Consider the following 9,478-nt stretch of genomic DNA (forward strand, 5'->3'; position numbering starts at 1 on the left):
TTGACAAATTTTTATATCAGACAATTATTAATTGTTTTACCAGTGACTTGTATTTTTGTAAACCTTGGTCTGAACGACGATTAATTTATAGATAATAAAGTTTTCGTTTTCCTAAAATGTTCGATGTTTACCTGATCATGCATGTTCGAACGAGTGAGCAGCAATGACACGAAAAATATGAATGACGATGAAAAACGACGCTTGGTTCGCGACGGAATCGTTAACCGTGAAACATCAGATTAAAAGTAGCGGTGCTCGCGAGCCCGTGCGGTCGGGGGCAAAGTTCGCGTATGAAACAGCGTCGATAATCGCGGGAAGGAGAGTTCGAGTGACATCAAACGTTCCGTAATAAAAATGGAGAACGATTCTTCGTCCGTAGGTTTTGTTGGACAGGATCGATCGCATAGTTTCGTACCACAGGTGCGCCGTGGCACTCGTCGTCGGATTAATAGACGATTCGCACGAGTAGTTCCGCGGGATTTGTTGTTTGCACGTACGAATTTCACGACCAGTCACGCTCTCTTGTCGACTCACTGACCTAAAATGCTTTCCATCATCTCTCATCCCGTTGTACACTTTCTGCCCCCAGTTTTATATCAACTAGCGTTTCCGTTGTCCTTCCTATTTCCTCTGCCTGCTTTTACGTACCACGAACATTTCTCAGTTGCCTATTTACCTTCCTAGTACAGTTCTACCATTAATTTTTACTCTGCCTGTCCTCATTTCTTAATTACTCTGAGTACTTACTACGATTTACATACGAATGTTTCTACACGAATTTTTATATTGCCCTCGCTTTATTAAGTTGCTCTTGTATTTCATTATCCTGGTTATTTCACTATTTTTCTTATTTCTTGTTCCGTGCACTTTTCCTAATTATTGCGTAAAATTCTCCGCCTCATCGTTCCACTAGTTTCTTCCGGGTTCTTTCACTCGTACAACGTTCAAGTCATCCGACTTTTATTATTCCTTTTATTCTCAACTCGATCGTTCAACGGTCTCCTCTGCCCAGCCATCAATCTACTTTTTCCCAGTTCTTATCTTACTCTCTCGTTCTCTTCTTCAAGTTTCCATACCTCCTTCCATTCCCACCCTTCCCTTTCGAACTTCGCTCTTTGCCATTTCATCCCTTCGCCTATTTCTACAACAATTCAAGCGGAAAACGGCTTTAGAAAGACGGAAACGAAGTTTGTCATCGTCGGCCTATGTGCGACGCGGCGGCGCGGCGGCCCGACCGATGCCAACTCGATCGTCCGTTTCCGGTCAAAGGGACTTTTGTGCAATTTAATCAGCCTTTTCGGTATCGTTCCTCCCCATCGTCCCGCATCGCGTCCAAGTTCTCTTCGTCGTCGAGCTCGTTGATCTGGAAGCAAGCGATTCGCTAACCAACTGAAGAGAGAAGTTCGTCGAACCGATGAACGTTGTTAAGATTCCGCAAATTCTATTAGATATCTTATTTCCGTGTGACTAGAAATTGCATACGAATAAAGAAAACATTTTGGGATTTGTTAGAATGGAATAATAATTTCTCATTTGTCGTAAAACCAGTCAGTCTCACAGAAATATATCGACTTCTGCCACAGGTAAACGGTAATTACTCTACACTACATACACATAGCCAAGAAGCAAAAGAAACATTAATTTCTTTTTGGCCACCTCGCGTGGAACACTTGGTGTTATTTCTGTGAATTAGATCTCTTTTAGTTCAAAGATAGAAAATCGACTCGGTGGTAAATTAAGGGCTAAAATTACGCAGGCGAATTAACCGAAGGTTAAACAAAAACGGTGTTTCAACCGTGCGACGTCTTTATCACACGGTAACATCGTCCACCCACGCGATGCCGATGGTATCCGATCCTTGGGGTCGAACTGGGCTAAGGACTCGGCTTATCGCCGCCGTACGTGTATACGCACATACCGAAGGCGGTTTAAGTTCGATCTACACGGTGCACCGTTGGACTAGTTCGCCCTCGGGGACAATGCCGCGTAGCAATTCCGCTTGCCCGTCATTCCGACGCAGCTGGGGACGGGATCGTTTAGTTTCGTTCCGTGTAGATCGACCTTTAAGTACCGCACCGTTTTAATAACCATGGAGAACATCGCGAAGGACGAGTTGGCACGCGAGCGGCTCCTCGGAGCGAGTTCCGCTTTGATTTACAATCAGGAATCGTATGTACGTACGTATTTCCAGAGGCCGAATCGAGGTCGCCTCAAAAATTGTTTGTCGACCATCCAACGGGAACGAGCGACGATTTGGAACGATGTCACAAATCAGTGTCGCCCGAATATTCGTGCAAATGTCAACGGAGATGCGCTAATAGGGGATGAATTGCCCCTCGGTGCACGTAAATCTGTTCAAGCTTCGTCTCTGGCAACGGGGAATCGCGTACAACGCCGAGTAAAGATTGCCAATTTCATAGAAATCCGATTATTAACCACTTCCGTTGAAATTTAATCGACGTATGCAATCGTTAATCGTAGTAACGATTTGTTTTTTATCCGAAGTGGTTATCGCGTGTGATGTTATTCCAATTCCAACGAACCGTATTTTCTACCCTTATTCTTCCACTTTAATGAAAATGAAAAAACGGAAACTGTAACTTATGCTTAAGACGAAGTTTATAAATCGTTTTGCATATCCAAGGGTTTTATCCAAAAAGAGGGGGAAGTAACGTAGACAAATTTGCGGTTGGTTTAAACGGTGTCATGGAAATCTGTGCGATCAGCGAAACAGCCATCGATTTGTCAGCCGCGAAGAAGAAGCGAGAAAGAGGAAGAGACAGGAAGTGACGGTGGGATGTAGAGGAAGGAAGGCTGGAGAGACAGTATCCGGTCCCTTTCCCTTGGGCCGCAGAACACGAAGATCGGTGTTCGCGTCACCGATAGCGTTTACGCCGCGATGAAAAGCGGTCAGAATGACAGACAGAGGGAGGGCCATTGTTGCAAGCAGCGGCGGAGGGGCTGACAATAGGGTTGCACCTCGTGCACCTCCACCACATCTCCCGGACTCCAACCGGAACACTTTCACCACGGGAAATAGACTCCGTCTCTTTTGTCTAGTCCCCCTGCCTACGTTAAAATGTGCTATTTCATTCTTTATATTTCTCTCTCGTTTTTAACTATTTTTAATCTTTTCTATTGTCATTGTCTTCCCAACCATTGTCTTCTTTCCATTTTCCCGTGCTTTCTAAACATTTTCTGAATGCGGGACGTAACTCCTACCTCAGTTTAAACTGTTTACCATTTTTCAATTCGTCCCATATTTTATATTGTATTCCATGTAGTACAATTTTTCGTGTTCTCGAACGATGAAGTACGTTGAAAAATTGTAAGATGCACAGTTCTCCGCGAAGTTCTCTTCAAGAAAACTTCAATAGATTCATGGACGTCCTTATGCATTCGCGTAGGATCAAACGCCGCGCCGGTGGAGTTTCCTTCCGCAGAGTGGGAAGAAGTGACATCGCCCAAGTTCTCTTCTTCGAATGCCGTTGGAAGCTTTCAGCGACGTTCAAATATTCACCGGGGTCTACTAATGTTCTACCATCTCTATTAAACTACGGACACAGAGGGTCCAACCTGCCCGAATGCTTAAACGTTCTGTGAACATTATGCGAAACATGCATACAATGCCCGAATTATAAATCCGCTGCTTTCCATTTTTTACTAGGAAGTTTTTTCACAGTTTGAAATCACGATGTACAGCAGTGACTGTATCGTTAATTGAGATCTCATTTGATGGGCGGAAAAATATCGTGAAAATTCTTAATTTACAGGGCGGGAGTTTCAACTAGTACATCGCGTGCTAATTCGGAAATTCGTCTTCAACTCGAGAAGAACGAACGGGAAAACGGCGAACGCGAAGCCAGGTGCCGAGGAGAATATAATCCTGATCACGTGACGGGTATTATCGTGGATGGCGTGACACGAACCCATCAATTACACCGATCCCTCTATCCCGGAATAGAGATAGCCAGCCTTGAACTATAAAACGCCGTTGCACGACTTCCGTTTCGAGGGCCGCCGCGTTCCCGTTCTCACTATGATCGGCTCCCTTGGCTCTTTCCAGCTCGTCATTATCGTCGTTATTCGAACCAAGAGTAATAGAATAGTGGTATTGTAAAGCTATTCTTTGTTTCCCATACAATTTTCACTTTTTATAACTCTCTCTCTTCGTCAGCACCATTTTCGATACATGAAATAAACAATAAAATAAATTGGATAAAATAACATCAAACGTTTGTTCGGGAATATTTTTATAATTGACGTTTTTTATTGTCAGGATATGAAGTCGAATTTATATGGTTTTCGATGTGAAATAGAATCTTTGAAATGTTTCGCGAATCAATAGAGCGTGATTTTTTTTTCTCCTCGGAGATAAAGTTTCAGGGAGATAGAAGCGGAAGGCAGTGCGAAGACCCGTCGAATTGTCGTTAATTATCGAACAGACGAAAATAAATTAACGTTGCGGTAATGGCTTGGTCGCAACCGGACGTAATTACCGCGAACCGGAGCAACCATAATTCCCGTTTACCTAGTTTACCAATTTCTCTACAGAGGGGGGAAGAACATAGGAAGTATTCAAACTTTAAGCAACGTTCGGATGGTGAAAAATCCAAATTACTGAAGATGTTCGTAAAATTCAATTCAGGCAAATTGCAAAATAATTTTCCAAACCAAGGGAATCGATCGAAACATTGGTCTCGAGAATTTCAAGTAAATTCACTTGATATATGATATAAAATTTGTTTAAGTATCAAATTGATACAAGGAACTATGAGGCTTGAAAATATTTCAATCACGATGTTTCGGATGAGCAGCGATTAAAGTCGACGTCGTGATTGGTTCAACGAAGGGGGAAGAGGTATAAAATTATGCGGATAGTATCGGGTAGAAGTGGCTCATTAAATCGCGCTACCGAAATTCGTTTTTAATCTCCTGAGTGCCTGCGCCCTACGGTAGCTCTACCTTTCAATCTCGCGGAACTTTCCACACGAGCCACGAAACTTTCTTCCGCCCTTTCGTTACCGAGTTCACTTGCTTCTTCCATCGTCGCTTCGCAACTAGACACCAGTCGATGATTAGTTTAGAAGCGTTAAACGCAAGTCTGTCTTCTCGAACGTTATTCAACTTTTATCGACTATCTACTAACCAATCGATTTCCTTTAAAAAAATGTTTTCAGTCGAAGCGAGGAACATTCTTCAGAAATATGTACTGTGGTAAGTTATAAAATTAAATGAAATTGACTGATACTTTTAATTTATTAAGACACCCCAAATTCTGTAACGAAAGTCTGTAAATTCTTCCAAACGATGTAATTCGTTTGATTCTTGTTTCGAAATAATCTCAGTTAAACTGGTAAAGTGCACTCCAGACGATGTAATCCTTCTCAAGATCAAGTTATTACATCACCTGGTTCCTAAATTTCATCTCCCTGCAACTTCGACGCAACGGCGAAAAGTTTATCGCGATACCCCACCGTTCGGTGGCCCGTTGCGTTCGCCAGTCGAATTTGTCTCCCGGAAGATCGATCTGGTCGCGGAACGAGGACTTTTTCCAAGAATACGCGACAGTCAGAATGGGGAAACATTTTATCTCGTGAAAGTCCACTGTTCGATTTATTTCCCTAACCGCTCGGAACGAAAAGTCGCCTATCGTTGTCGTCTATACATTAAAACATCGAACACGCGTCTTATGGATTTCTTAGTTTCCGTCTTTTCCATATTTCTCCTGCCCGAGATTCGTCCATTTGTTTTGCGAGATCTCGTATCTCACGACGGTATTTTGTATCTCTTTCTGGTTTTATACTTTAAAGGTGAAAACAAGAAGAATCGGAAATACGTCTCACCAGTTTGATGATAAAAATTGATAGATAAAAGATTCCTCCGAAACTGAATTCTCTTTTCTGAATTGAATCGAATTCCATAGAAATATTTTTCTTATCTTCCGAAATCCTTGAAAGTTTTCTGAGTCTTGAAGCCAAGACAGTATGAAATATTAATATATAAAGAAGAATGTTAATTTAAAACGAGCGTGGGTGTAACAGAAAAATGAATCGAGATTGCGTCTCCAAAAAGAGAATACTTAAATCTTTCTTTTCCCGTTGCTGCACTTCCCTCTAATAAATTTATTCTTACGTCCTTCTTACCGTTTAAAGTATCTTGCCAGATTTTTATGAGCAAAGATAAGAGTCGCTCAAAGCGTTTCGACTTTGTATCTACGTTCGTTTTTATTTCAGGAAATCTCCTCAAAAAGAAAAAACTCTTTTATTTCGAAACCTTCGTCGGCCTCGTTCTTACCATTCTATGAAACATTTTGCAATTTTACATTCTTTTCTAGTCGATTCAACTCCCGAACTAGTTCGATGTTGGAACTTCGCAAGTTTTTCAGCGGCGGCGGATGAAGAATGTGGAACCGAAATGTTTTATTGCACGCAGAAGAAAAAAGCTCGCGGCAGTTTCTCAGGAGAAGGAAGAAGCTTTCTTGCGCCGAAAAGCATTCAGGATAATTCTCGAAGTTATAAAACATTTACGCCTGCCTTTTGCCTTGAAAGTTCTCTAGCTACTTTTACAAAAGTATTGACATTACACGTTAATTTGTAAGTTTACGTACTTTCTTACGTCTTACGTCTTACATACGACTTACATACTTTCAATCGAATTCCTCTGTATTGTAAATTCAGTTAGAAATGGAAAATCAGTATGATAAATAAAGGAACGTTTAGCACAAGAGACATCATAAATTTGATTGATTATTTACTATAATATTGATTAATACATGTCGTTGTAAGGTACAGGCAATTTTTCTTTTTTTAATATAATGACTCTTTGACAAGCCGGGTAAAAAATCTTTATTTCAATAGCAGCGACACGTTTTATCACCGATTTCGTTTCCAATATCCCTTCATTGAAATTTAATCCTAAAGGCCCGATCGTCATTGCGGAAACCCGACGCCACGGTTCGTTCACCACCGCCAGGCCGTTCCATCTTTCAGTGGAAAAATCGTGGCGCAACTGAATTCCATGATCGAAATGGAAACCCCCCTTTACCGCGGTTGTTGCGTGCCGGATTAAAGTAATTGAATATTCCGACACGGTGAACGAGCGCGAGGAATGGCCAGAGAGAAACGCTAGCAATGGAAGAAAAATGTCGCCGACCGGTGAACGCGTTTACTTTTTGTGAACAAGCGTACAATTTACGGAGCTATCGAATTAAAATTACGAAGGCTAATGAGATTAAGGTACATAAACCAGCCAAAGGAATTTACATTCAATAAAATACGTCCCTCAGTGCTAATTTGGTACAGAAGACAAATGAAACGTAACACAATTAATTTTGCAAACTCTTGCATTGAACGAAATACTAAATACGTATGTCCCATATTATAAAAAAAAGTTTCGAAGTCTTTATAAATTGTCGAATAATACATAAATTACTGGAAAAATGTGTCAACCAGGGATGGGCGAGAGTCAAGTATTCTTCTCCATTTTTTTTCCCTCTACAAATGGAGAGTGAATTCATAGTGATAAAGCGACATCCTTATGGTGATGGAACTAGCTTATCCACTTAATTCTCCAGGAACTAGACTCTTGCATCGAACCAGCTAAGGAAGGAAACACCTGAACACTATTTACCTTCTCTTCTGACTTGGCAATAATTTCGTATGAAACCAGGATGGCCATTATTTCTGATCCATCGTAGAAACGAGTCCCATATTACAGGGCACGACCTATTCAAACGCGAACAGCTCCTGGTCACGAGCAAACGTCGCCGTTAATCGGAATAGAATCGCTACCTGATCATAAATTTTTACCAACGACTCTACGACGACGTCGTATCCACGACAAACACGCATACACATGGCACTTTGAACACCGATTCGGTACAAGAGAATGAAAGGAAGATTATGCAAGATTTATTTGCACTTTAATAAGTACGTACGTTTTATAAACAAGGCCACGGTCTTTTTTCATTGATTCGAAATGCTTGATTAATATCTCAATTACAGACTTCCCATGTATGCACAGACGTTTTGAAACGCTCGTTAAATCGAGCCACGCCAGCCCATTTTCACCCCCTGTTGGTCACGCAAAACGAAAGTCGCTAAGGTCTAACCTTGCGTTCACCGGCATCGATCTCCCGAGCACGCCGCGGACCAACCGGTAGACGTTGCATGCGCATCCTTGACTCCCGACAAGCTTTCCGTTTCCAGGAGGGGTCAAGGACGTCTCGCCAGGTGCGAGATTAATCGTCCAGGACAGGAAGTTCGCGGCCTTTCGCGCCGTGAGTCCTTTGCTATCGGCCGGTCGTAGATCGTGGCTAAAGATCTCCGCAGAAAGGTTTTCCCCACTTTGAAAGAAGTTAATTGCTCACGAGCTTCGATTAAAAAGCGTCGAGGCAGCCGAATCAGCGATGTTCCGAGGAGAAGTAGAAAAAGAAGAATTTAAAGTGATATTTAATAGTTTAGTATGAGAAAAATTGTGAATGTATACAATTTCTCTCCGAGCATAAAGTCGATGCTGAAAGAATATTGTATGGCAACTGAGAAATTATTGTGCACTTCGGGACGTGTGGAAGTAAAAGGACTCAGATTGCAGGAGAAGATTTCACAATCAGATGTTAATTGTGCCATTTGGCCGCGGTTCCAACAGGCATTCCGCGAGTGGTTAAAGCAACGGAGCAGCCGCGAGCAAGCGTTTGAATTCTACAGGTGCGAACCGTTCCACGCGTTGCTGCTCGGCGATCGTTTTTCATTATCCGTTATAAACAAACCGTCCCGAACAGCGATAACTTTTACCTGCGTTATTTCTCCCCGCTACCATTCATCACTTACATAGTGAGCTTCGCGGCCAAGTGACGTCGCGCTTATCACGCGTTCTTAATCGGCCAGAACCCATTTCTGCGCGATACTATCCCATGCATGTAATTTATCAAAGCTGTGAACTGCTAGCGTAGGCAAATGTCCCGCATTGCTGTTAATTGCGCATTGATAATAACTACATTGCAATTTGCCAATTCGAACATTATAGTCGATCATCCTGATTCGTCTCGATAATCTCAAATTTTCGTCGGCCTCTATTTCTCCAACCATAATTTTCGTCAAATTCTATATTACGTTCTATATTCTCTTAAATTGTATTTTATACATTACACATATTATGCAATTTATCAATTAATTATTTACTTTCCTAGAATGAAAATTTTGTAAAAAGCAATTGTCAAAAAAATAACATGGGAGAGTCCTCTCAGTGGAATTCATCAGACTCGCTTTAAGGATGTATTGGCTATACAGTCAATCCCAAAAGTTGATGTACCTTAGAAAAACGCATTTCCTATAATTAAAAAGAAATCAGACGTCGGAAGAACAATGCTAATAATAAATAGCTACGTGCTAAAAAGTATAGAAGGAAATATCCAATTAAGTGTTGACGCTGACGAAAAATTTTTTTTTTCAAAATTGCGAAAAATGCTTCAAATAAA

Source organism: Ceratina calcarata, unplaced genomic scaffold (genome assembly GCF_001652005.2).
Source record: "Ceratina calcarata isolate Rehan_Ccalc_2016 unplaced genomic scaffold, ASM165200v1 scaffold297.2, whole genome shotgun sequence".
In the NCBI taxonomy this organism is placed as follows: domain Eukaryota; kingdom Metazoa; phylum Arthropoda; class Insecta; order Hymenoptera; family Apidae; genus Ceratina; species Ceratina calcarata.